The 27768-nt window shown below is 31.8% G+C and overlaps 1 protein-coding gene and 1 long non-coding RNA gene across 2 annotated transcripts in view; both read left to right on the plus strand.

The window, feature by feature from the left end:
* Positions 1–27768, plus strand: part of LOC139491851 (IgGFc-binding protein-like) — a 64167-nt gene that overhangs the window by 34636 nt on the left and 1763 nt on the right. The window lies entirely within an intron of this gene.
* Positions 20166–22190, plus strand: LOC139492542 (uncharacterized). Its single transcript, XR_011656887.1, has 3 exons — positions 20166–20426; positions 20734–20841; positions 22106–22190. It is a non-coding gene; the product is annotated as an uncharacterized lncRNA (long non-coding RNA).

Genomic DNA, 27768 nt, shown 5'->3' on the forward strand with positions numbered 1-27768 from the left:
TAGCCGGATTTTTTGTTAACAGTGAGTGTTTTCAATGGTTATGATTTTTTTCAACATATACAATACGAGTAAAGATGAAAACTTACTGTAGCCTTATTAGAGATCAGTATTGATATTTTACTTATTTTTTCTGTAAGATGAAAGCTGATACTTCTTTAAGATCTACCATAATTCGCTGTTTTGTGTATTTTTTGTCTTTAGTTTTCAAAGTTTGTAAATATGTTTTACCCTATACTATATTTTGAACATTATTCTGTATATAATATATAGAAACTTTAAATGTTATCTTCGAAACCAGAGTAAACAATCGAAATTTATAACTTGGCCATTTTATTTTAAGAATGTTAAGTGAAACAGTCCTTGGAATACGTTTACAAATCCTTACTTATAAAAATGACTTTACTATCGTATCTCATATCTTTCATCTGCACTTATCTGCTGGTTTAAGTTAGTCCAAGAATGGAGGGACGAAAGATACCAAAGGGACAGTCAAACTCATAAATCGAAAATAAAACTGACAAGGCCATGGCTAAAAAAGAAGAAGACAAACAGACAAACAGTAGTACACATGACACAACATAGAACACTAAAGAATAAACAACACGAACCCCACTAAAAACTATGGGGTGATCTCATGTGCTCTGGAAGGGTAAGCATATCCTGCTCCACGTGTGGCACCCGTCGTGTTGCTTATGTGATAATAAATCCGGTAAATAGTCTAATTCGGTAGGTCACATTCATGGCTTGATAAATATTTTGATATGAGCGTCACTGATGAGTCTTATGTAGACGAAACGCGCGTCTGGCGTACTAAATTATAATCCTGGTACACTTGATAACTATTTACACCACTGGGTCGATGCCACTGCTCGTAAACGTTTCGTTTCAGAGGGTATCACCAGCCAAGTAGTCAGCACTTCGGTGTTGACATGAATATCAATTATGTGGTCATTTTTTATAAATTTCCCGTTTACCAAACTTTGAATTTGATATTAAAACTAAGGATTTTCTTATCCCAGGAATAGATTACCTTAGCCGTATTTGATACAATTTTTTGGAATTATGGATCCTCAATTCTCTTCAAGTTCGTACTTATTTGGCTTGATAAATATTTTGATATGAGCGTCACTCATGAGTCTTATGTAGACGAAATGCGCGTCTAGCGTACTAAATATCCGATATCATTTGTGAAACGGTTATTCCTTAACGGTCAACCAACTCGTTATGGCGTCCGTAAAATGTACGAAGGGATGATTTCAACTTCACCATTTGGAAATCTTGGTTTGATAGCTTCCTTGTGAGCAGCAACCCTCTATCCAGAAAATCATGATAGGAAATGCAAGCACGAAAATATCGTATCAATTGGGAGACAATACCCCGTATGCAGGTGCTGCTGGAATGTTGCTACATAGAAATGGAAAGGTCACAATTTGAAAGCTGAAATCATCTCTGCTGTCGTAAAGTTTTGTTTTCAACCGACCCTCATTGTCAATTTCTAGATCTAAGTCAAGATATGAGGTGGACTTAACTGTATCTGTTGTATCCTTTATATCTAGTTCGATGGGATAGATGCGTTCCAAATAGTCATCAAATTTTGAATTATTTAGTGAAAGAACATTTAGAGTTAAAGGATATCGCTAACTTCTTATTTTTCTTTCTGCATGAAGTCAGTCTCATAATAACAAAGAAACTCTTTCGTTTATTGATGTTGACTTAGATCAAGTGATTTGGAATGATTCGCAATCTCTTCGAATAAAAAAAGGGGAAGATTTTAATTATTTTTAATACTCTATTAAATGGGTTGCTTCCTCACAATTTTTAATTTATACTAGAGATACACATATCTTTATCCATTAATATCATAGTAAACAGAATACTATTGATAAAATATAAAGTATTCTAATTTGTATTTAAACAAATTCAAAAGAAAATAAATACTGCATACAGCTATCAACGAAAACAACTGAACTACAGGCACTTGAGAACATGGCGGTGTCAAACATTTCATAAAGCATATAACTTTATTATGATATGTATCAGATGTTTTACATCTATAAAAGAAAACAATAAAAAACAACAATTTGAAAACAGAAAGGACTCATTTGATCGTCGTAGAAAGCTACTAACAAAAAGACAAATGACAACAAACACTGGTCTGGAATAATACTTTATATGTTTATATACACTTCAAAACTTACTACATTACACAAATACATCGGATTTAATTAGACTTAGATATGAAACAGAACCCATTCAATGGTAGAAAGGTAAAATATTAAAAACCACATAAGAGTAGCATGATTGCACGAAAGCCGAAAATTCAAACATTAGAATAATAAAGGTCAATTAGTGTTCATACCCTTATATAATCACATATTTATTTATCTTTGACTTGTTAAAAACGGAACAACATTTATCAGTTGGAATGAGATGACTCTTGTTTCTTATACAACAAAGACGCAACATATTAGTTCTGGTTTTATTGTTGAAAATTATAGTCAGGCAGATCTCAAAATCGGGTACGGTTATACAGAAAATATAGATATTGCATTTTTTTTACAATAGGTGTTATCAATTTACTATGGCTGCCGCTAACGATCTTAAAATTCATTCAAATGTTTTTGATACAAAAACATATATAAGACCTTTACATTTGGACGATGATAAATAATCTCTTGAAAATGTTTAAATTCGTTTGTATAATGCCTTTTCATTATATTTTTTAGAGTCATACCATCTAACAGAATCGCGGGCATCTGAATACAAAAGCACCTAATAGAACTTAGTTTAATAATCAAATAAAGGCAACAGTAGTATACCGCTGTTCAAAACTCATAAATCCATGGACAAAAAACAAAATCGGGATAACAAACTAAAACCGAGGAATTTTAGAGTGGAATACACACTAATCAAAGCACCAGTGTGAAAATAATCAGTAAAAAGTTTAACGACTGACGACGACGGACGACAAGCGATATCAAAAGCTCACATACCCCTTCGGGTTAGAGACACTTCTGCTTGAGGTGATATACATACATGCCAAATAGAACGGAATCCCTCACCAGTTCAAATGTGTCTCATTAGACTTGATTAAAAGTAACATTCTATTAGGTGCAAGATATAGTTTATAACTTTAATATTAAGCTTGATTGCATACAGTGTTCATTGGTGGCCTTCGGCTATTGTCTGCTCTTTGGTCGAGTTGTTGTATCTTTGACATATTTCCCATCTTAACACAATTTTATCATTCTCCAAATGAAGAGGAGTATGTTTACGATTGGGTTTCAATACAAACGTTGCCTTGACAACCGGCAATTTTGAATTTCTGATAAGATCAATACGTAGCAACACTTGTTAGTGACATTGATATGTACATAATATACTAAGTTTAAACTCAATACCTTCATGAGGAGAAGGTTCTTGAAAATCTAAAAGAGGGACGAAAGATACCAAAGGGACAGTCAAACTCATAAATCCAAAACAAACTGACAACGCCATGGCTAAAAATGAAAAAGACAAGCAGACAAACAATAGTACACATGACACAACATAGAAAACCAAAGAATAAACAACACGAACCTCACCAAAAACTGAGGGTGATCCGGAAGGGTAAGCAGATCAACCAACTCGTGATGGCGTCCGTAAAATTTACGAAGGGATGATTTCAACTTCACCATTTTAATAGCTTCCTTGTGTCTTCAAAGTCCATTGGCGGTCATGTGTTTTTTACAAATGGCAACAAAGTAACAATACTTATTTAGGACCTTATAGTGAACTTTATCAAGTTTGATTTGATTATGACCAGTAGTTCTCGAAATCACGGATGATAATTGATCGTGAAAGAATATCGAACAATGGTCAAGTAAAAGCTCTGGTACCGGATCGTGAAAGACATTTAATGTAAATTCTAGTTCAGATTCTGTGAAAAAATCGCCCAATTTTCAAAACGCGGAACAATTCCGAAAAAAAATACTTGTCTGTCAAAATAGTTTAACTTCCTCCACATTACTGTGCATAAGATAAAATATTGAAAACAAATGATTATTAAAGCTATCATTTTTTTTCTTTTAACTACACAATAGTTTTATTCATCAAATATTGCTTGTTACATAAATCATCAAGATTCCAAGCTTCTCTTGACGTACTCTGTTACAAAAATCACAAAAATACTAAACTTAGAGGAAAATCAATTCTGAAAGTCAAAATAACATGGACAAATTAAAATACAAAACGCATCAAAAACGAATGGACAAGAATTGTCAAATTACTGACTTGGTACAGGCATTTTCAAATGTAGAAAAGGGTTGATTAAACCTGGTTCTATAGCGCTAAACCTCTCACTTTGATGACAGTCTCATCAAAGTCCACTGACTACCCTGGGAATAATCAGCTGATTAAAATAATTGACATACATTTTGTTTACAAAACTCTATATTAACATTATAAACAGTTATTCATGGATTATGTTTCTTTAAATTGAAAGTAACATTGGACTTATTGTCTTATGTCCATTAATATTGGTATCTACTCTTTTGGTGTATTCATTTGCGAAATTTCTGTAGACGTCTATATGTTTTGTTTTCTGCTCAGATACATTGTACGACTTATATATTGAAAAACTAATAATTGTAATAAAAAAAATTATTGGATAATACTTGCTGTCTGTATTTTTGTATCCAACTATCATGTGTTGTAATTTTATTGAAAAATCTAAATTACTTTTTTTTTTAAATAAGAGCAATTGAAAACAATAATGTGCATGGTTTTCTTCTATGTTACAAAAATTACACACACCGTTATTAGTTTTTTTCCATTGTAATAAATGCTTTTTGGTTGATACAATAAACTGTAGTATTTTCCATCTGTATATTCTTAATTTATTTTCAGCTAAGTATTTGAAAATAAAATTATATAATGAATTCATATTTCAAGCTTCTTGTAATGTTAGAATTTTGAGCCACCTGTTTAACCCTACTGACGTTTCTTTTTTACTTTTCACTAGAGAGTCATATAACATTTTATTTGAAAAAAATGTAGTCTCAAAATAACGATCATTCCATGTGATCTTATTTCTCTGGATGTTTAGTTTACTTTGGACAGAATTTTCTTGTTTAACTATGTCAATCCAATTTTGTGGAAAGGATTGTTTCAATTTATGAAATTCAGCAATCCAGTTTACTTACACTTTAATTTGTTAAAAATATAATTTTCTGATAGTGACAAAGTGTCATCTAGAATGTCATTTAAGTATATTATATCACTTTTAATCCAGTTTTCAAAGATAATTGTTTTTTTATGAAGTGCAATAAATTTATTCCCCTAAATTGTTTGTTTTCTTATATCACCATATGTCACTGCCTGTTTTGTTTGCCCACCCCCAGTCAAAATCCAGGACTTTATTACTTCTCTATTAAATTCTGAAACATATTTAAAATATTCTAAATGTTTTATATCATTTAAATTCATATTAAATATAACTAAAATATTATTAGACACTTTTAGATATTTAAAAGGTATAAGCTTCCAGTTGGCAAATTTACCATTAACTAGTGGATATACCCATAATGCTTTAAGCGATATAAAATAACTTTTAAAATCGACCATTTGTAGGCCTCCTTTTTCAAAAGGAAGTGTTATTAAGTTTCTTTTTACTTTGTCTGGCTTCCTAACCCAAATATATTCAAAGCTTCTTGTTTCTATTTCTTTAAGATAATTTTCAGGAGTTGAGCAAACACTTCCCAAGAACGTAAATAACGGCAAAATTAATGATTTAATAATTAGTATTTTCCCTAAAACTGAAAAATTCCTTTTTTCCCATGTCTTGAACAATTTCATCATTTTCTCTATTTTACAATTCCAATTTAATTTTTTGCATTCATCTTTATCAAGTAAAAAAAACCACCTAAAATGCTTAAATAGGTGTATCCCTCCAATTAATTCCCGCAATTTTATCTTAACATTATTTCAATTTCCCGATCCATAATCCTTCTGTTTTATTTCTATTTACCAATAGTTTTGAAAATGAGCCAAAAATTTCTATTATATTCATTGCAGATATTACATCGTTTTTATCTTTACAAAGTAATGTTGTGTCATCTGCTAGTTGTGAAATTGTTATACTGTGACTTTTCCCATCTAACTTAATAGTGATTTCTTTTACTTCGTTGCTATTCCTCAACTTAAAAGCTATAATTTCAACAGCCAAAACAAAGAATGATGCTGATAAAGGACAGCCTTGCCAGATTTCCCGTGAATTTTTAGAAATTTTCTGATACCCACCCATTGTTCATAACACATGTTTGAACATCTGTATACATAGTTTTAACCCACTTAATGAATGATTTATTAAACCAAAAATGTTTCAAAGATACAAGCATAACATACCATTCTAAAGAATCAAATGCTTTTGTCAAATCCACGAAAAACAATTGCTCCCTCTATTTTGTATGTTTCTGAGTAGTCTATTACAAATTGGATTTGTCTCAGATTAAACCCAATGAATCTATTTTTAACATAACCGGTTTGATCCTCATTTACAATTTTTGAAAGTACCCTTTTTAAACGTTGCGCAAGAACATATGACGAAATTTTAAAATCTATATTAAGAAGTGATATTGGACGATAGTTTTCCTAAAGTAATAGATCCCCCTTTCTAAATATCAAAGTTAATATACTTGTACGTTGTGAATATGAAAGACTGTTTCTATCGTATCCTGTATTTAAGACATTTACCAGTAGTGATTTAAGTTTATTCCAAAAAAATCTATAAAATTCTACCGTAAGTCCATCAAGACCTGGAGATTTATTTAATTTCATTTTAAAGATACCATATGTGGATCAGTTCCTCCACTGTGATTTTCCCATTGCATATTAGTTTGTCATTTTCATCAACGGTATTTTCTAATTTTGTATCGCTGATATATATTTCTCTGTTAAATATTTGTTTTAACTTTTTTTGTTATACAAGTTTTCATAATAATCTTTTATTTTGTTTAAAAGTTTCTCTTGATCCCAAATTATTTCCCCATTATCTCCCATTAACTTACTTATAGATTTTTTTAACTTGTCTCTTTTTTCTTACCCAAGGAAGTAAGAATTATTTTGTTCACCAAACTCTACATATTTTTCTCTAGATCTCACTTGAGCTCCCTTCGCTTTTTCTTCATATATCTTATCTAGCTCTTCTTCAATACCATTAGTTCCTTCTTCTATTTCACCGTCATCTATATTTGTCTCGTTTCTTAATTTTATTTTTACTTTCAATTCTTTTTCCAGAGTATATCTCCGTCCCTTGGTTAACTTTGCTTTATTTTTACAATAATTTGTGGTTACTTCCCTCACCGCGATTTAAAACCCATCCCATAATAATCTACAATCTAATGTTTCCTTTTCGAAATTATATTTATCTATCAAAGTATTAATCAGTTCTTGGTAATCTTTATCTTGCAAATCTGAATTGTCAATTTTCCAATACCCATTCCCCCTTTCTGGCTTAAATTTTTAGAAATACGCTTTGGTGGTCAGTATGTAACAGGTGAATATACATTAATAAATGTAAAAATTGAGTCATTCATCTGCACATTGATAAGCACTAATCTTCCGTCCCTATCAATAAATTTACTAATTAGTTCGTAGCTTAATGATTTGTTCATTAAGATAGCTACACCCCTTCTAGCCGTAGTACCATGACTACAAAATGCATATTCTGTTTTACTATTTATATCCATTTCGATAATTTTATCAAAATGTGTTTCTTGCGAAACACTTATGACACTTTTTTGAGCGGTGACCCATTCTATAACTGCGCGGTAACCCATTCTATAACTGCGCGGTAACTGCTCTTGAATTTACGTTGAGACTGCATAAATTAATTGTATTTGTAAATGTCATATTTAATAATATATAAATTATGATTATACTTTAGTTTCAACACACTACACAAAGTTACAATTTTATAACACTCAGAGATATTTAATACAATTACATCAATTGGTACACAATTAAAATACAGATTCATTATTTTAGGTAATGCATAGTTGTTACACATATCTATACAACCTACATAATGATTACCTTTTACCTGGTGTGACCTTAAACCAATTGTTCCGCTATTAAACCTCGTGAAAGTAATGTGTTTTTTTAAAATGCATTGTAAATAAATTTGGATAGTTTGATAGTGTAGGAATTAACGCATGGTAATTGATAATTTAGAATTATATGTCCGTGTTTGAAAGGAAAATACTATCATGTAAATATATATTAAATTGACAGCATGAACTCGACACGATTGAACAGGTTGGGCACAACCCACCAAATAGGGAACTGTTCCTCAAATGAGTAACAATCCCTCATTTGAGTAATCATTTGGTAGTGCTAAAAAACTAAATTTTCTAAACTGAGTCTTTTTTCGTTAAATGGCACATATTCATGAAAAATGCAGCACTTTTTCTACATGATGATTATCCCTATCTTGATTTATTAAAAAGATACAATCCTATGAAAACTTAAGAAAAGACTATTTTCAATGCTTTTAACTTTTTTAAAATCTATATTAAAAATATAGTTCTTTGGAAGAAGTTGCTCCATTTTCTATAAATTGGTGCCATTTTAACTAAAAAGACTCATTTTTAGAAAATATTGTTTTTATCACTATGAAATGATTTACTCAAATGAGAGGTTGTTACTCATTTGGGGATCAGTCCCCCATTTTGTGGGTTGTATCCAACCTGTTAAAAGGTGGACAATTTAATGCCATTCATGTTTTTACGGTTAAGTGTAGAACCAGAAACACAGCATAAAACAATGTGTTTCGATATATTCTGAATCGTGGAGAATTTCTTCTGATCTACGCTACTTGCATAGTTTTTCAATTCAATACAATGGAAATAATGCAGTGCTTTATTGTATACATGTGTACTTGATATATACTTGTGCATTTTTTGTTTTTGTTTGAAAAGTAAATTGTTGTGGACAAATATATGTGCATACTGCCGGACTATTTACGCACTCTACAGGTAAGTATTTATTTTTTTCTATCATACTACTTGTCTTGTTTTTTTTTTCTATTTGTAGGTATCTAATCAGTGATGTAATGTTCAGAAAGAAAAGTTTCTTGTTCTGTTTAACGTTAACTTATACACTGTGTCTAAACCACACCGGCAAAATTTGTTCGGACTCGATGGTATCTAACATCCGGAACAATGACGGAACATTAATAGACAGAAGAAAGGTAGGTTTCTCCTTATTTTCTTATTTTTCTTTATGATATGTAAGAATATATATACATATACAACTATTTTCTATTGTGATATGCAATATTTTCTACAACCGTTCTATATTAACGGAGAAATAAGTAAAAATGGACGCCAAAATGACGAATTGAGTGAACCTTGCCTCGAAATTGTTTAATTTCTCGTTAAATTGTTCACATTGTACGGAAAGAAAGGTACGGGAAGATAGATACTGACACGGTGATTGCAAAACTTGTTTTATGAACATCTCAATACTTGTATTTCTGAGTATGGAACGAAAGAAATGGGTCATGTCAAAATGGAACAGGCCGGTTTCGTCAATGTTTACCACCCGGTTTGGTCATAGATTTCACAATGCATAACCCGGTTTCGTCAAATAAAAAAAAAATCATAATCGCATTGCATTATAATTGATAATCATTAACTTCAGTGTTAAAAAGGGGTTTTGTGACCGGGTCGTTGGAAAACAAGTTCTTTCATAGGACAACGGCTTATTATTTATATGATTAGTCTAGAATTCAAATAAATAATAAGCAAACACTAGAATTCCTACTCTTATAGAACACAAATAATTTTAATTTTACTTTGCATTCAAAATTTAGTTAAAACTAGAAATTAGAGTTAAACTTTACAGTCTTAAAAAATCGAAACACACAATTGCAATGTGATTTTCTCGTACAATAGGATGGACACCTTTATAAGTAATATAATCATTCTATGTATGTAATCTTTTCTATGATCGTTAAAAATAAATCTTCTTAAGGATAAACGTTGATGATAAGACAAATGTATATATGTATATATGCATGCATAATCGACATCGAAAATGAATGTTTATAGGAAAAAAAGGATACAACTACCATGCATCAAAGGTGGGGTCGGGTGGGGGCGGTGGGTGGGGGTTTGGGGGTGTTGCAATCTATACGTCATTCTAGATTCGCTACTTATCTTATAAAGTGTATACCGAATTAAAATATTGTAAGAAATAAGAAAACAGGGACAACCACGAAATCGGATTATGTGAGTTTGATTATGTTTATTATAAACATCTCATTACATTGATATTTTTAAACAAGCGACACTAGGTGATTCGAATTCATAGCGTTTTGAAGTATTTGTATAAAGCTGCATATGTCAAAAGTTAGAAGGTTTGACTGTAACATATACAAGTATGGAACACAGATCTAACGATTGTTCCCCCTATTTGCCATATTTCCATTGCCCTTGACCTCATTTCTATATTATTTTCTCTCGGCCACAGACCTTTATCATAAATTGAGTTGCGACCATTTAAGCATCTGTGATATGTCAGTGCGTACACTTAAATATAAAAAATATGTCTTATTTTTTTTTATTAAAAAAAAACGCCAGTGAAGTTGTTTGCTATGTCCGATCCGGTTCGTGAAATTTGAAATTTTCAGTTGTTACACATTTTATTTTAAATTCAAGAACGGTGTAATTTTGTTTGGAATTCTTGATTGTTTTTAGCTCACTTGACCCAACAGGAAAAGGTTTTTTTATCATCACTTGGCACCGGTCGACCGTCGTTCATTATCTTTCAATACAATTTTATACATAAATGTTCCCATCTAAAATTACTAGGCTGCTTTAAACCTTATTTAAAATCATATGTCTTTTTTAATTTTAATTATGATTAGGGTATAGTTTTAAAAAGTTTACTGTGACCCCGCTTGTCAACCAATATAGCCTTCATGGCTAAGAAATAAATAAAGGAGGGCATGCAAGTGCATGATGTCAATTATTTAAAAACAGCCGTAGACATAGACAATTCGATTATCTTCAAAATGTTGAGCTCTACCATTTGTCCATTTACTATAAAATTCTCACATAAGTTCTTAAAGGAGTTATTGCATTGCCCTTAAATGACGAATTTGAAGTTCTTTTTATCAATTTGTATCTATTATTTTCAAACATATATATAAAAGTCATATAGCAAAAATGACTTAGGAAGTCAAGAAGATATACAAATAAATAGACTTGGCCGATATCCTAATAAAACTTATTGACCTTTAATTAAGAGGTTTTTTTTTCATTTTATTGCGTTTTTACACGCCCATCACAATTTTGACAGGACGTATTATTGTATACATCCTTCCGTCCGTCCGTCTGTCCTTCCTTCCATCCGTCCGTTCCTCCATCTATCAGTCATTCTGTCCATCCGTCTATCCGTCCGTCTATCCTTCTGTCCAGCGTAAACATGTCGCACCATTACTTGAGAACAGCTTATCTAGTTTTCATGAAACTTAACAAAGTAATTTCTTGAAATGGTCAAACGATCTGTAAACATTTTAGTGAAAATCAAATTACATCTTTTGAGTTACAGAACTTTGTAAGTAAAACAGGAGTGTCTTTTTTTAACATGTCGCGCCATATCTCAAAACGATTTATCATTATTGCATCAAACTTTACACACTTCTTAGTAATATAAATCTTATATTAAAACTTCTGCATACTTTTTGGTGATGTTTTAATTATTTTTTATTAATCGTTATTTAGGATTTTTTGTTAAAAAAAAAAGGGGGGTCACATATTGCGATGCATCTCAAAACCTATATAAAAATATATCATAATGTTAATGTTAAAAAAATAATTAGATATCAGTGTTTGCTATTGAGTATTTATATTCCATTTAAAATTAGTTTGAAGATCAGTGAAATAACGGATACACCGTTCCTTAGGAAAATGTGTAGTACTATAATTACATTTGTACCTATGTAAATAAATGTAAATACGCCAAGTTTACTTTATAATAAATATATATTGAAATTCTTTCGAAAGACAATGTTCAGATCCGTGTTAACGTTGCTTTTCATAAATTGTTGGTTTTAAAAAAATATAAAAAACCGGGTGATATATATAGACGAAACCGGATGATTGTGTAGAAACAACAATGACGAAACCGGTGTATTTTAATTTGGCATGACCCATTTCTGTCGTTCCATACACAGAAATACAAGTATTTAGATGCTCATAATGACTAGTTTTGCAATCTCCGTGTCAATATCTATCTTCCCGTACCTTTCTTTCCGTACAATGTGAACAATTTAACGAGAAATTAAACAATTTCGAGGCAAGGTTCACTCAATTCGTCATGTTGGCGTGCATTTTTACCTATTTCTCCGTTAATATAGAACGGTTGTAGAAAATATTGCATATCACAATAGAAAATAGTTGTATATGTATATATATTCTTCGATATCATAAAAAAATAAAGAAAATAAGGAGAAACCTAGCTTTCTTCTGTCTATTAATGTTCCGTCATTGTTCCGGATGTTAGATACCATCGAGTCCGAACAAATTTTGCCGGTGTGGTTTAGACACAGTGTATCAGTTAACGTTAAACAGAACAAGAAACTTTTCTTTCTGAACATTACATCACTGATTAGATACCTACAAATAGAAAAAAACAAGACAATGTGAACAATTTAACGAGAAATTAAACAATTTCGAGGCAAGGTTCACTCAATTCGTCATTTTGGCGTGCATTTTTACTTATTTCTTCGTTAATATAGAACGGTTGTAGAAAATATTGTTAGATACAATCGAGTCCGATCAAATTTTGCCGGTGTGGTTTAGACACAGTGTGATAGTGTGAATCGTGTTACAATATATAGCATAGGTAAAAACCTAATTCCTATGTTTATAATGTAAACATTGAACAGCTGATGTATTATTACATGTATCATGATAGGTAAACAACATCTACACATTTGACATTTTCACAGTTTCGTTACATATTTCACATTTTAGTACAATTTCACTTTTAAAAACTACTTCTTCATAGCAACATTTAACTCTTTTAAAGAGCTATAAACTTTTAGATTTTTTTTTTAAATGATATCAAATTAAGATAAAATTTCAGCAAAACAAAAACAATACTGAAACAGATAAGGCAAAGTTACAATTTATGTTTTGTCTATTTGATTGGAAAACTCTTGAAATGAGCTGTAATTTATTTGTCCTTTTTTTTTAGTAACTTTGTATGATAAAACTATTGTACAATCATTGTCATGGTTTTGTGATTTCTATACATTTGAATTATTCTTTACCTTTTTTAGTTCCAATATTTCCACTAGTTTTGTCATGTAAAGCTTCAGTAGGTGTTGGAGGTGAGCTGTCATTTGCATTCACTATTCTCCTATGTGGTTTTCTAACAAATCTATCTATTGGGGGTTTGTACTTTGTCTACATTATCACTATTTCCATCTTTATTTCTTTTTGGTGCTTCTGTCTTGCTAGTAGATGCTTTGCTGTTATTGTTCTTTTTTCAGATTGCTTTTTAGCAGGTGGTATTGTTGGAACTTCTAATTCAGTATGATCTACATTGTCATCCTGATCTGTGTTGTCAACAGATGCAAATTAAATTAATGTTGTCATGCTTATGTTGCTGTCTAGCGTCATCATGATCATGTTCATTAACAGTCTGAAAATGTTTTGGGCTATCAATTTTTTTTAATTCAACACTTTACCTCGAAAGTTAAAAACATCAATTTAAAACGTGTCTAAATCAGTTTGAAAAATTCAGCTCTGAGAATCTGTCGAGTACAATTTAGACAGACCGCCACTATTTACTCAATAATATGGGTATACAACGTTTAAACTAAAATGTTAACCATTAACCAAAAACTTATAGCAAAAACAGCATCTTTCATGAGCAATTTGAGATTAAACGATAAGCAACATTTTGTGCAACAGTACTTTCTTAAGTGCTATGTATCTTTATATCCAACGTAGCAGATGAATTGATTTCCAATGAGATAACTTCAGACTAAAGAATACCAGAGCGCAAATGCTGAAATGTCTCGTCTGCTTTCCTTAAGTATATTTGTTGAACGTCTGTAGTACTAAGGGTTTTATTAGAAGTGTCAAATACGCTTACAATTGTCAATGGTTCATAAAAAGAGGTCAGGGTAAGATAAACTATGCCATACTGATCTCTACAAACATCCCGTACACCAAATATATGTGTTCCGATCCTTATAGTACCTTAGAAACTGACAAATGTAAAAGTTATATTTGGCCAATTAATTAACCCAATGCTCTCATTTCCAACATAACTTGGCAAATATATCTTTTGTGAATCTTATAGTAAACAGGAGTATACTGGCATTTAACTTCTAGGACAAATGTGATATTTTCTGAAGTTATCAAATGTTTCTGTGATGCTCGTATACTTCTGTCGAAGGACACATCAATGATATCACGACTGTCATTTTTCCATACCTTGTTCGTAGTAACTTTAATTTGGAAAATATGCTGGTTAAACTTGGGAACGAAGGGTAGCTAGCTCATTTATTTCATTTTCAGTTCTATGTTTTATTGCTTGTTTCTGTATATCATTTGGTTCGGGTTGTCTTTGCCCGACCTATTGCCTCCTGAAAAAGCCTTATTGGTTTTTTTTTTAATCCATCAAGACTTTGATGGTGCGGTTTACTTCCTGTCACCTTAAATGAGCCTCTGATTTCTTCCCATTTCTTTGTTTTTTGTTTTATAAGGTGTGTAAGGGTCTCTTCGTCTTCAATTAAAATGTGATCTTTGAAAGCGAAAAACAATGGTGATGCAGACAAATCAACTTTATTGCAAATGTTCATTATATATTCGTTAGATTCATTAAACTGTGAAATTGAATTAAGGATACAATTGTGAAACGGTTATTTTATAACGGTCAATCCACTCGTGATGGCGTCCGTAAAATTAACGAAGGGATGATTTTAACTTCACCATTTTAGCCGCTTGGTTTAATAGCTCCCTTGTGAGCAGCAACCCTCTATCAGGAAAATCATGAAATGCAAGCACGGGAATATCGCAGGAGTAGTTTTTGATAGTTTCCTTTTGAACTTTCAAAATAAATTTATCGAGTTCGTAAGTTTGTTTGCAAATAAATGGTGCATGTCTTTAATCGCAAGACTGATATTGAAAGATACATTTCTTAAGCTTGTAATACATTCATTCTTTTCTAGTTGGCTTAGAACTGAGTCGTCGAAATGTTTTTATACGATCATATTAATCCATTATCTGTTTGAACATGGTTTGAAATTGTTCCTTACATTTTCTGAAAATATTATTACTTTGAAATGCTTAAATTTATTGAGGATCTTAGCCAATATAGTTTTTTGTCAGTACCAATAACAAATGTTAATTATCATATAATTAAAGAATAATTTAAACTTCTTCGTAGCATCAAATCTTTCACGATCCTTTTTCACGATCTTCAAAAAGCGGTACGTGATCTTTAACCATCAGAAAAATCAATTTTGTGTAAATATTTCTTTTTTTACCAAGTTCCAGATTATGTTTATACAAATAACTGTGAGCACCATTTGATTCATTCAAATGGAATGCCCTCATTCGGATAAAAGTAGTTTATGTTATTCGAACTTGTGAAAAAATTGTGTTTGTTTGACATTTTTTATGTCATTGAAATGTCGAGAAGCAATCTGCCTTTTGTTCTTTTGTAAAAACTATGTACTTTTGAAACTGGATTTTCTCAGATACTAATCATAATGTTGAACCATTTTGACAGACAGTTTTTTTTGGTAAATTTGTCTGTGTAATTAATTAAATAAGATTATTTATTGACCTTTCATGTGTCTTCTCGATTACATGTCTTTCACGATCCGGTACCAGAGCATTCACGATCGTCTCGCAATACTTGTCCACCGTTAGATATTCTTTCACGAGCATTTCTCTCGTTAAACCGAATGACACCCGGGAAAATGAAGATACAAAAATTGTTTCCCATAGTGTTTCAATACAATCTTTTACCTAATATATCGAACATTTTGAATTTACGATCGGATCAAAAAGAAACAACGCTAAGATTGTCGTAATTTTGACATAACGAGGTCGTAATAACGACATAACGATGACGTTATAACGACATACGGATGTTGTTTTCACAACATAATGATATCGTTATTACGACATACTATGTCATAATTCGCTGTTTCAGATTATTATGCATTCTGGGTAATAATTTAAGTGGCTAAGAAAACGTTGCAATGGGTTAAAAATGTCATATAAAATGGAAATACAACCAATGACGTGACGTTTTTAATTTTGGGATACGAAAATTGAAATAACGTATAGTCCTTTAGAATCTTAAACGGTCAATTGCGACATAAATTTTTTTTTCGAATAACCCTCATCGGCTTCCGTTACAGACAACGTATCATTGAAACTTAAAACAACTTTACTCATAAAATGTCTTGGTATCTTTGGTAAGTAGTTTCTGCACATTTGCTCATATTCTACTGTTGCAATTCAGTTCAACATTAATCTGTAAAATCCGAATAGAACAGAATGTACATGTCCTTATGATTACACCAAGTCATCGTTATTCAAAATAAAACAAATACAAAACAAGTTTAATTATTCTAAGGTTAACTTGATAAAAATAGAATTAGTTTCCAGCTGAGCGTAAGGACTGAGAGCTATCTTCCTTATCATTTGAAGTCAAGTGTGTCCCACTTTTAATCTATAACTTTCCGTCTCTATTGAATAGAAACAAAGAGGATGAGTTCCTAATATTTATTCATACCTCCTTCAAGCAGGATGTTTTTCACGCAATTTTATATGTATACTTAAGATACGTAGATATATCTAATAAACAAGTCTAAAAGGGTACACCGACATCAAAATAGAAAAAGTAAAATCATGAAAAATATTTAATATTTCGGATGACTAATATCCTTCATCAATAAGATATCAAATGATACTTATCAACTAAAATACTGATCTTTAACATCTAACAAATTATCATGAATCAATAAGCTGGTATATTGTTCAATATCAAGGTTTGGGAGGAGGAAAAAATTTCTTAAAACTGAGAGAGTCCTGCACTGAAGCCTGAGAAACAAGTGATGGAAGGGATTCATTATGTTTTTTTTTAATGCCTTCTGGGGAAACTGTCCTTAACTTTTTTTTTTATCCCGAGCAAGTCTGTCGACCCTTAACCAACCCTCGTTTTGGTTTATACGACTTATGGGGAGGTATGTATGCAGTTGTAGTCTCTTCGATGACCATATATGCGTTTGGTGGATAACTGTTCTATCTCACTAAAGTACTGCATGCCACATCGACACTGAAAAGGGTGTACAACATTTTGGGTTTTGCATTACATTGCAAAATGTACTGTACAAGTAAATGTTTGAGTATTCAGTATGTGTTGGCTAATCAGACATCGTCTGTCACCACTCAACTTGCACCATCATGCAGTTGAGGTGTTTTTATTAAAGGAAATATCAACGATCTTCGGTAGGAAGACTGACAATCCTCAGTCAATAAAAATTAAGTAGAAATATTAAGCGATTTTTGTATCAGCATAAAATTGTAGGTGATAAAAAAAAGCATTTTATTTATTTTTGTATATTTTTTTTTTGAATCTATTCACAATAGAGGATGAATTAGTAAGTGAAACACACCAAATACATTTTCAACTCATTTAAACCTATTGAAAAAAAGCTAAGTCTTTGCAAATGTCTATTGTCCTTGCTACGGCCAGACTAAATTGATTGGCTGTGGACCACCAACGAGGCCTTCTGCTCCCTGTTCAATTTGCAAAACACCTTTTTAGCATCCTTTTTCGTTTCTTCACAGTCTTTAATTGATATGTTTGTAACACCAAGAGCACTGTCCAAAATTGAAATTTTGTTCCAGACTGCAGAGCTTGAATTGGTTACTCCATCCCTAAATTTGTCATTCAAGATTTTGTATACGTTTTCAACTTGGTCTTGTATAACATTCTATTCTTCTTGAGTAAAGTTAAATTTTCGGTCCCTTTGTTTTTTAGAAGACATGTCAGCCATGTTGGAATGAAAATTAACAAATACATGCATTATAGGTAACAAAATCAGCCTCTAAACTTTAGTTAAATATTTATAGAGTGGATAAAATAATTAATGTCGAACAACACCATTTTAACCATGCGTTAAGTAACGACACGTAAGAGTTTTTAACGAGGTCAGAACAATTTAAACAACCGGCCCAAGTCAGATATTTAAAGGCTTCATCCGGTTTATCGAAAACCCAGGCTGTTGATCTATATTTGCCTGTAGACATGGTAGAAGTGAAGTTCGGTGATCAAGCAAGCAGGCTAATTGAGAGTTATTTGTAAAAACGTGATTACAATTATGAATTTTACCTTGTTCATAATGTTATTAGTATTAAGTTTATTTGTTTAATTGAGTTTTCGATGTCCTTGTAACTGTCAGATTAACATTGAAGTATTGAAAAACCTTGCTAATAAGAATGACTTTGTTTATTTAACGTATAGTTTCTGTGAATTGCATTTGCTAATATCCCACTCTTATAACTAAGTATAGTACACATCCAATGTAATTAGTGCAAATACGTTATAATCAGTCTAGTAAAAGATGATTTTGAACAATTCTTTAATTTACGCATCGTCATCATGAAAATTTATGTGTTTATTACAATATAACAGTACGTTTAAAAATTTATTGAAAACAGTACCAATATTATAAGTGAGTATAACTCTTGCCTCCTATATAACATAGAATGATCTTTTTTATCAAAAGATACTTGCAAGGGTCACGCATCGATGTGTCAAAATTATTCGTTGGTACTGAATACAGTATGCAAACCAAAATACTTGTCATAGAGCTTACATTCTATCAAAACATATATAAATTGTTAATTGCGAACATATTTTGAAATAATTAAAGATGTCAATCAATAAACTTTGACAACGTATGAACATTTGCTTTGTTTGCATCAGTCTCTTTGTCTCTCATAAAAAGAAGTTTATAATGGAAAAATCATAGGTGTCCCTTGTCAAATCAACATAAAAATATGTCAGTGCAGTATGGAACCCGTACTAATAAATGACATAGATAGATTGGAAATAATTGAAAATAATTCAAAGAATGGCAGCAAGGTATGTTACTAACAGATATCACACTTCAACTGTTAGTAAATAGTTATCAAAGGTACCAGGATTATAATTTAGTACGCCAGACGCGCGTTTCGTCTACATAAGACTCCTCAGTGACGCTCAAATCAAAAATATTTATAAACCCAAACAAGTACAAAGATGAAGAGCATTGGGGATCCAAAATTCCAAAAAGTTGTGCCAAATACGGCTAAGGTAATCTATGCCTGGGATAAGAAAATCCTTAGTTTTTCAAAAAGTAAGTTTTGTATACAGGAAATTTATAAAAATGACCACATTATTGATATTCATGTCAATACCGAAGTGTTGATTACTGGGCTGGTGATACCCTCGGGGACGAAACGTCCACCAGCAGTGGCATCGACCAAGTGGTGTAACATGTTTGAACATCTAGAATGGACTGCCCTATAAGTGAGAAAGAAAACAGAGCCGACTGTTAATGATGTATAAGCTTAAAAAAACTATTCTAAGTTCGATACATCAAATAAGCTGATAACAAAATGAAATTCCTTCAAGAAATAGCAACGCAAAATCATTCAGAATACCATCATGCAAGACAGCAGTTTGGAAGGAGTCGTTTTTATCCTATCCTAGAATAATCACCTTGCCCAACAATAAGGTATCTGCCCCGAGTCCTGCATCTTTCAAGGCCCAGCTTCGTCAGTAAATTAAATGACGACATAAATTTCATGATGACATGTTTTTATTTGTACCTGTATATAAATGTTACCCAGTTTTTGTTTTTTGTTATTAAATTTAAAATTATTTTCATGCGCGCAATCTAAAACATGTGGCAGGAAAGTCTTACTGGAAGACGAAGAACTGACAAATCTTGACACAGACAGTTACCATGACAATTAAACGAATTCAGTATGTTTACATCCAAATTGACGAATGATTGTCACGTGTTCATTTTCTTTCGTATAATACTTCCTTATATGTATTATAAATTAATAGGACCATCACAAGTAAAAGTCATTAACTAGTTTAATGTCAAGTGTAGTATAAAACTCGTAAATAAATAAAAATGGCTGAAATACAAATGCAGGTTTACGAAGAAATCAAAAGAGAAGATGATGACCATAGATACGACGACTTGAAGATGGAGGAGAAGAAAATAAAAAATGACCATGTGGTAGTTCTGTTGTGGAAAAAATGGATAAAAACTAATTGCCTTGCACTAACAATAAATATGTTGACAACTGGAATTATACTGACAGTTATCTATTTTATTGTAATAGGTAGGACAGACATAAATAGGATTTTGTTTCTCGTGCACGTTTCTCTATGATTTTGCAGCATGGACAATAGCTTAAACACTGAATCGCTAATTTCAATCGAAATTTGTAGTCTGAACTCAAACAACATCTTCTCAAACATGACTTAAATATGTGTGTCATCTTATAACAAATAATCGAGAAAGAAACAATATTTTTGTTATGATATCTTAATTAATTTTAATGTATCACCATTAATTTTACCTTTGAAAGAAAATCTAAGTTATAGTTGTCGCGGCTTGAAATTTAAAGTTTTTATTTTCTAATTTAGCTCCGCTACGACAGAAATTAGCGGATATTGATATGAGATTGACAGCAATTGAAAAGCAAAATGGGACGAAACTGCGGGAGAGTGAAAACGGAGAGAGTACTAACCTAGGTAAATATGAATCAACACAATGAACAATTACATATAATGTCTTTGTTTCTTACGTCTATCTTATCGAACTCTGTTTTCATATTTAGGAGGAAAGATCGGCAAACCTCTCAAATTGATTATTCCTATTCCCACATAAAGGTGAAGTAAGAATTAAAACGTATGATTGTTCATTTGTGAGTTTTTGAGTGTCGGAATAGGTAAAAGTGTATTTTATACATACCTCCACTTATTGATTGATTGATTGTTGGTTGCTTTACCTCCACTTATCTTGTCCTTTTCTCCCCCGTAAATACATTTACACCATACACACTGCGTTTGTCTTTATCTCCCATGTGTGTGGGGGTCATTTCATCAATTGATCTAAAAGAATTAAAAAGATTAAATTTAGAAAAATAAAATGCTTTGCTGAGCGCAGCCTGATACGATCGCAGAGGTCAAACTCTGAACATTCGGAAATTCTAGATTTATTTGAATTTCGTAAAACATAAAACTTTTACAAATCTATATATGCAAGGCTGTAAACCAAACTGAATATGCAATATCCCCATCATTGTTTTATTCATTTCTTTAACTGTTTGTGATTGTATTTTTGTAATTAACCTCTAGTTTCACATGTCAATGTGACGGAGTGTTTTTGAAATAAAACATATTGTGTTGTATTGTATTGTATTGTATGAGTGTAAGGGTTCATTGGTATCCTTTGGTGGTGAATGTTTATTGGTCTATTTATATAATTGATTAATGTATAAGTGTTTTTCCCGGTTATGTCTTGTTGGTTAGATGACTTAGTCGTGTATTTGAGACAGTCTTATACGTTCATAGTATATATGCTCGAACTGGTTTTAATACAGTCTTGTACAAGGAAATGAAATTTCTGAAAAACAATAGATAAAGTATTACCTTACGTCGAAAACTGGCTTAACAAGTGTATGAAGATAAATGACTAGGCTCATTCCTTCACAAGTTCTACTTGAAGAAGACATGTTATGATCAAAGATTGATTGATTAGTTACTGAACGTCAAGTATCTTCAATAGGAGAAGAAATCAGCAATAAAAACAAAAGTATGTCCAACCATTTCTTTTGTAATTTATCTAAATGAAAATAAGTTTTTTATTCCCCTCGTTTAGATAAAAGTAATTTATCTTTAATACGTGTTCATATCAACTTTATATCATATTTACACGTACATTCATGATATTTACACATTTGTATTTGTGCATTTTAGTTCAATACTTTAAAAAAGATGATTTAATTTATTCCAGATACTCATACAACGTGTTACAATGGTGGAATCTCTAAAAAAACTAATAATGAATGCATATGCGTCTGTACAAAGGGATTCCTCGGTATATATCTAGGCGTTATGTATTCAGGTTTAGTTTTCTGTAATTAGTTAATACTTTAGTTTCTTTGTGTATATCTCTTTCATATTCATTTGATAAAATTTACTGTTTGCAATAGCATGAATTGTTCTATATAATAAGAATGTTCTTATCCCGGGCATAAAAACAATGCCGTATTTTGCGAAACCTTTTCAACTTTTGATCTTCAGTGCTGTACAACTTTGTACTTTTTTCACTTTCGATCTTTTATATCTGGGCGTCACTGGTGAGTCTTGTGTGGGCAAGGCGCGTTTTTGGCGTATTGAATTTTAAACCTGATGCTTTTTGTTATCTATTAATCATGTTTTTCTGTGTCTAATATGTTCTCCTATTTATTTGTATTGTAGTCCTGTAATATTATGTTGTCATTTCAATGTTATATTTAACTTTGCCATTAAAGTGCGAGGTTTGGCATGCCTTAAAACCAGGTTCAACCCACCACTTTTATTCCCCTTTAAAAGTGTCCTGTACCAAGTCAGGAAGATGGTCATTGTTATATATTGTTCGTTTCTCTTTGTGTTGCATTTTAACGTTGAGTCGTTTGTGTTTTCTCTTATTTTTGAGATATTGAGATAAGACGTGGCACGGTACTTGTCTATCCCAAATTCATGTATTTGGTTTTCATGTTACATTTGTTATTCTCGTGGTGTTTTGTCTGATGATTGGTCTGTTTCTGTGTGTGTTGCGTTTCGATGTTGTGTCGTTGTTCTCCTCTTATATTTAATGCGTTTCGCTCGGTTTTGGTTTGTTACCCCGATTTTGTTTTTTGTCCATGGATTTATGAGTTTTGAACAGCGGTATACTACTGTTGCCTTTATTTATTAAACAATGTATATATTCAGGTAAGATATTAAATTTATAAACAAAATTAATTCGGTGGGCCCAAAGCTCAAGTCTGGGTTTACTTTTTATTTGTGTACTAATTCTACTGGATCAGGAACGTTCAGACCACAAAAAGGATTATTGTATCCCTATATCTATATATACTGTAGTTGTCAGAATTATTTTCAACGCAGGACACATTCACACATATGAAGTCTTCAAGTACTTGAGTTTGAATACGTCGGAAGAAAAATTATTATTTAACAAGTTATGAATACGCATTTTTAACGTGGTTGTAAGACTTAAAATTGTATTGTTAAATTATTAAGAGAATTACATAAATAACTAGCGGCTTTTCGACAGGTTTAGGTATCAAGTCTTGTGTTATAATAATTACCGTTAAGTAAGGAGTTATGTCGTTTATGAATAGTTTGGTTCTCTGAATTGTTAGTCCTTGTCCGTTATTCTGTCTTTCTGTTATTCCGTCACTCCGTGATTCCACAACAAACCATAATACGGAGTTTTTCTAAACGCCTACAGATCAAGTTTAAGTTTCGTTCCGCTCCGCTATTTCTTGCCGAAATTACGGGTTTTAGACTTTGATAAAATGTTGAAAATCACAGTTATACGGACTTTTTTTTTGAATGCTTTCAGATATTGTGATGATTTTTGGCATGTGAGTTAACCAAGATGAGTTACAGATCAGGTTTAAGTTTCGCTCTGCTCGGCTAATTTATGCTGTAATTTAGGGCTTTGGACTTAATTTTTTTTTGGAAAATCACAGTTATACGAACCTTTTATTCTAAATGCTTTCAGATATTGGGTTGATTTTTTTATATTTGGTATGTATGCTAACCATGATGAGTTACAGATCAAGTTAAAGTTTCGTTCCGCTACGCTAATTTTTACCAATATTAAAGGTTTCCAACTTTGAAAATTGTTTAAAATCTTAGTTATACGGACTTTTTTTACGCCTCCAGATTTTGAGCTGATTTTTTTAAATGTGAGACTACCTTCATGTTTGTGTCCACATGTGTAATTGAAATTGCAGATTTTTCAACTTTTTGAGACGGGGTCATATATGTCGCTTTGACACATCTATTCTTAATGTATAGTACTGTCGTTTATACACCGTGGTTAGGAGTTTAATTTGCTAGATTTAAAAACGGTTTGTTTAAATACAACATGATAATAAAGGTATTAGTTGTAACATTGTAGAATAGATAATTCGGTTATCCAGGGAGTTTATATGTTGTAAACATGGCTGAAGTTATCATATATCAATTAGTAGGTTTACAAATGGATTTTTCTATCATTGAGATTAAATAAAACAAATCCAAAAAGTGTAGTTAATTTGCAGTCATATAGAAGGAGGGCTACACTATTTAGGGATATAAGTTGGAGTCCCAAATTTTATGTGAATTTCAAGATTTTTAGTTAGATAGGTTCAAAGTATGTTATTTACATTTAAAACACTTATGTGTGATTCTTTATTAGCCAAAAAGATAATATATTCATTATGCAGAGATATATAAAAAACAGAACATAACTAGAAAAACTATATAAAAGAGGGATGAAAGATACCAGAGGGACATTCAAACTGTAAGATCAAAGACGAAGTGATAACGCCATTGCTACAAAAGAAAAAAAACCAAACAGACAAACAAACAAACATTAGTAAACAAAAAGAATCGAAGAAGGAATAAGACTGAGCAACACGAACCCCAACAACAATGAGGGGTGATCTCAGGATAAAAATCGGAACAATGAACAACAGCATTTTGGAAGATTGAAAACGACGTTCTGTATTGTAACGGTTTAGGTTGTTATGGGTTCGTGTTGTTTATTCTTTAGTTTTTTATATTGTGTCATGTGTACTATTGTTTGTCTGTTTGTCCTTTTTATATTTAGCCATGGTGTTGTCAGTTTATTTTTGATTTATGAGATTGACTGTCCCTCTGTTATCTTTCGTCCCTCTTTTATACCCTCTTGAGGTTTAGAACTAGGATGCAATTAGTTTGATGACGGTTCACAAAACGACAAGAGATTTCGTTTTAATTTAAAAGGTCATGTATTTCTTCTGCACAAATTGTTTACAGATAAAGGTAACATTAGTATACAGATGTTCAAAACTCAAAAATCGATAGAAACAAAGAAATCCGGGTCACAAACCAGAACCGAGGGAAACGCATTAAATATAAAAGGAAAATGACGATACAACATTAAAATGTAACACACACAGAAACGAACCAAGCATTAAACAAAATCTGATTAGAATATCAAATATAACTTCGAAACTGAATATAATGAATTGGGGATAGAAAAGTACCATGACACGTCTTATAATAATTTGAATTCACACTCAAATATAAGAGGAAACAAACGACACAAAGTAAACACAACGTTAAAATGTAACACACACAGAAACGAACTATAATGTAACACTTGCCATATGCCTGACGTGGTACAGGACATTTTTTAAAAGAAAACAATGGTGAGTTGAACCTGGTTTTGTAGCATGTCAAACCTCCCGCTTTAATGTCCATGTTAATACAACATTTAAATGACAACACAACATTACAGGACTACAATAAAAATAAATAGGAGAACATATTTGACAAAGAAACACACGAATATGAGCTAACAAAAGGCACCAAATTTTAATACGTCAGAAGTGCGTTTTATTGCAAAAATAGGGTAAAGATGTCACATATTTTCCCAGAATTTGGCGAAAAATAAAATTTCAATCCCCTAGAGGATATCTTTTCTGAAATTGTTTACATATATCTATCACGAATTAAAATTAAAAGCATTTGTCTCTCGTCCATTTTTGTTTTATAAAACTGCGTCAAAAAGCGTATGAAAAAAAGTGTTTTTAAATATTCGACCATACGGTGACATAATATCTATGTCATTTGGTGTCCTGTTGAGAGTTGTCTCATTGGCAATTATACCACATCTTCTTATTTTTATACTACAATTTCTGGACAGGCGGAAAATACGGACAGTCAAACAAAAATAGCCCATTAAACAAGTAAAAGATGATATTGATGTTCTTAAAAACTAACTCTGAAGGTTAAAGTATTCATCAGCTGTCTTCGAATGAATTATGATCCTTACTTACTTTCCTATTTGACAAATCCTTTGGACCAAAATGCAGGATCTACTTTCCTTCCGAAACACCGGAGATCATCCCGTGTTTTATTGGGTTTCGTGTTGCTAAGTTTTTCGTTTTGTATGTTGTGCTATGTGTACTGCTGTTTGTCTTCTCGTCCGCTCCGTTTTTCGTTTTGGCTGTGTCGGTTTGTTTTTTACCTTTGAGTGCGATTGTTCTTTTTATATCTTTTGTCTCTCTTTTAAAAGTTTATTCCTCCTTGCAAAAGTACCAACACGTACTAGTCATGGAAGGGTTTAAGTACAGTTAAAAATAAATAGTGACAATAAATTTTTGAAGAAGCAAAGTTATGAGAGTTCATCAGAGCTGCACACATTTTTATAGAATCCTGTAGCAGTCATGAATACTCGTATATGGCCGAGTAGAGATTGAAAAGTGGTCGAATGTGGTCGCATATAGATCGTGTATGGTCGAGTTGGTCTGGGACGAAAAAAAAAGAGAAGTCGCTGTGATCATGAAGCGATCTTTTAAAGGTCGAAATGATCGAGTAATGATCGATAAACTATTTGTATTCCGACCAAACTCGATCTCTGCACGATCCTTTCCCGATCAAATCGACCGCTACTCGACAAATTCTTGAGTGACTGGCTTCTCGATCCTTACTCGAATGTTTTTGACATGTCAAAAACTCTCGGGTAGAAAGTCAGATCGATGAAAACCAAGGTAGATCACCCCGAATATTCTTGTCGATTGAGTCAGACCAGTCTCCCGATCGCTTAATTTGTCTTGATCGAGATTGATCGAGTTGGTCTGATCGGCAATGTGAACCTAGCTTTAAAGTTTTTGAACATGTTTTGTATGTTTTCGTTTTCTCGAAAATAAAAAGCACATCAATTCCGTAGGAATGAGCTGTCTTTAATTCTTGACGCCAGAAAATTGTGCAATGAGTTATTCTTCATTATTCAAGAAATAAAATACTTCATACGAACTAGTCATTGGCCACCTTATCTATGTAGCTATTTCAGAATACATAACGTAATACATGGTAATTATTATTTTTTTTTTGGATATTTGGTTATACACGCAACTTATTTGCTATTTGAAACCATGCTTTTGTTATTTTGTTAGTAAAACAAAGTCAATTTGATTAACAAAGTATGGTTTTTGGCTGAGAGTCACTTGCCTGCTAGCTAGTGTATTTATACTGTCATTGTTAAACTTTGATTATTTCATTATATTATGGATTTGTGCCTACTCTTTAATTCTAATGGGTAATCGATCCCTTTGTGTCCTTTCCTTTTTTCTAATCACTATACAATGACAAATGTTTAATGAAAATCATATGAATTATAAAAGTCGTGTCGCCCCAATTTCGTTGAATAAAGAATACATGTTTGATTTCCATTTATTACAAATTTACTTCTGTTAATGTCCCCATGCCAAAGACAAATCGTGTAATATAAAACTGTCCTGTCTGCACTTTCACAATGTTTAACTTTCCCAAATGGTATTGAAATGTGTATTCACACGAGATAATATGCAATCATCAATCAATCATATGAAGTGTCTAGTTTTACATTGTATATAATTTCCTTTTAGAAAATCA

This window comes from Mytilus edulis, chromosome 10 (assembly GCF_963676685.1).
Source record: "Mytilus edulis chromosome 10, xbMytEdul2.2, whole genome shotgun sequence".
NCBI classification, from domain to species: Eukaryota; Metazoa; Mollusca; class Bivalvia; order Mytilida; family Mytilidae; genus Mytilus; species Mytilus edulis.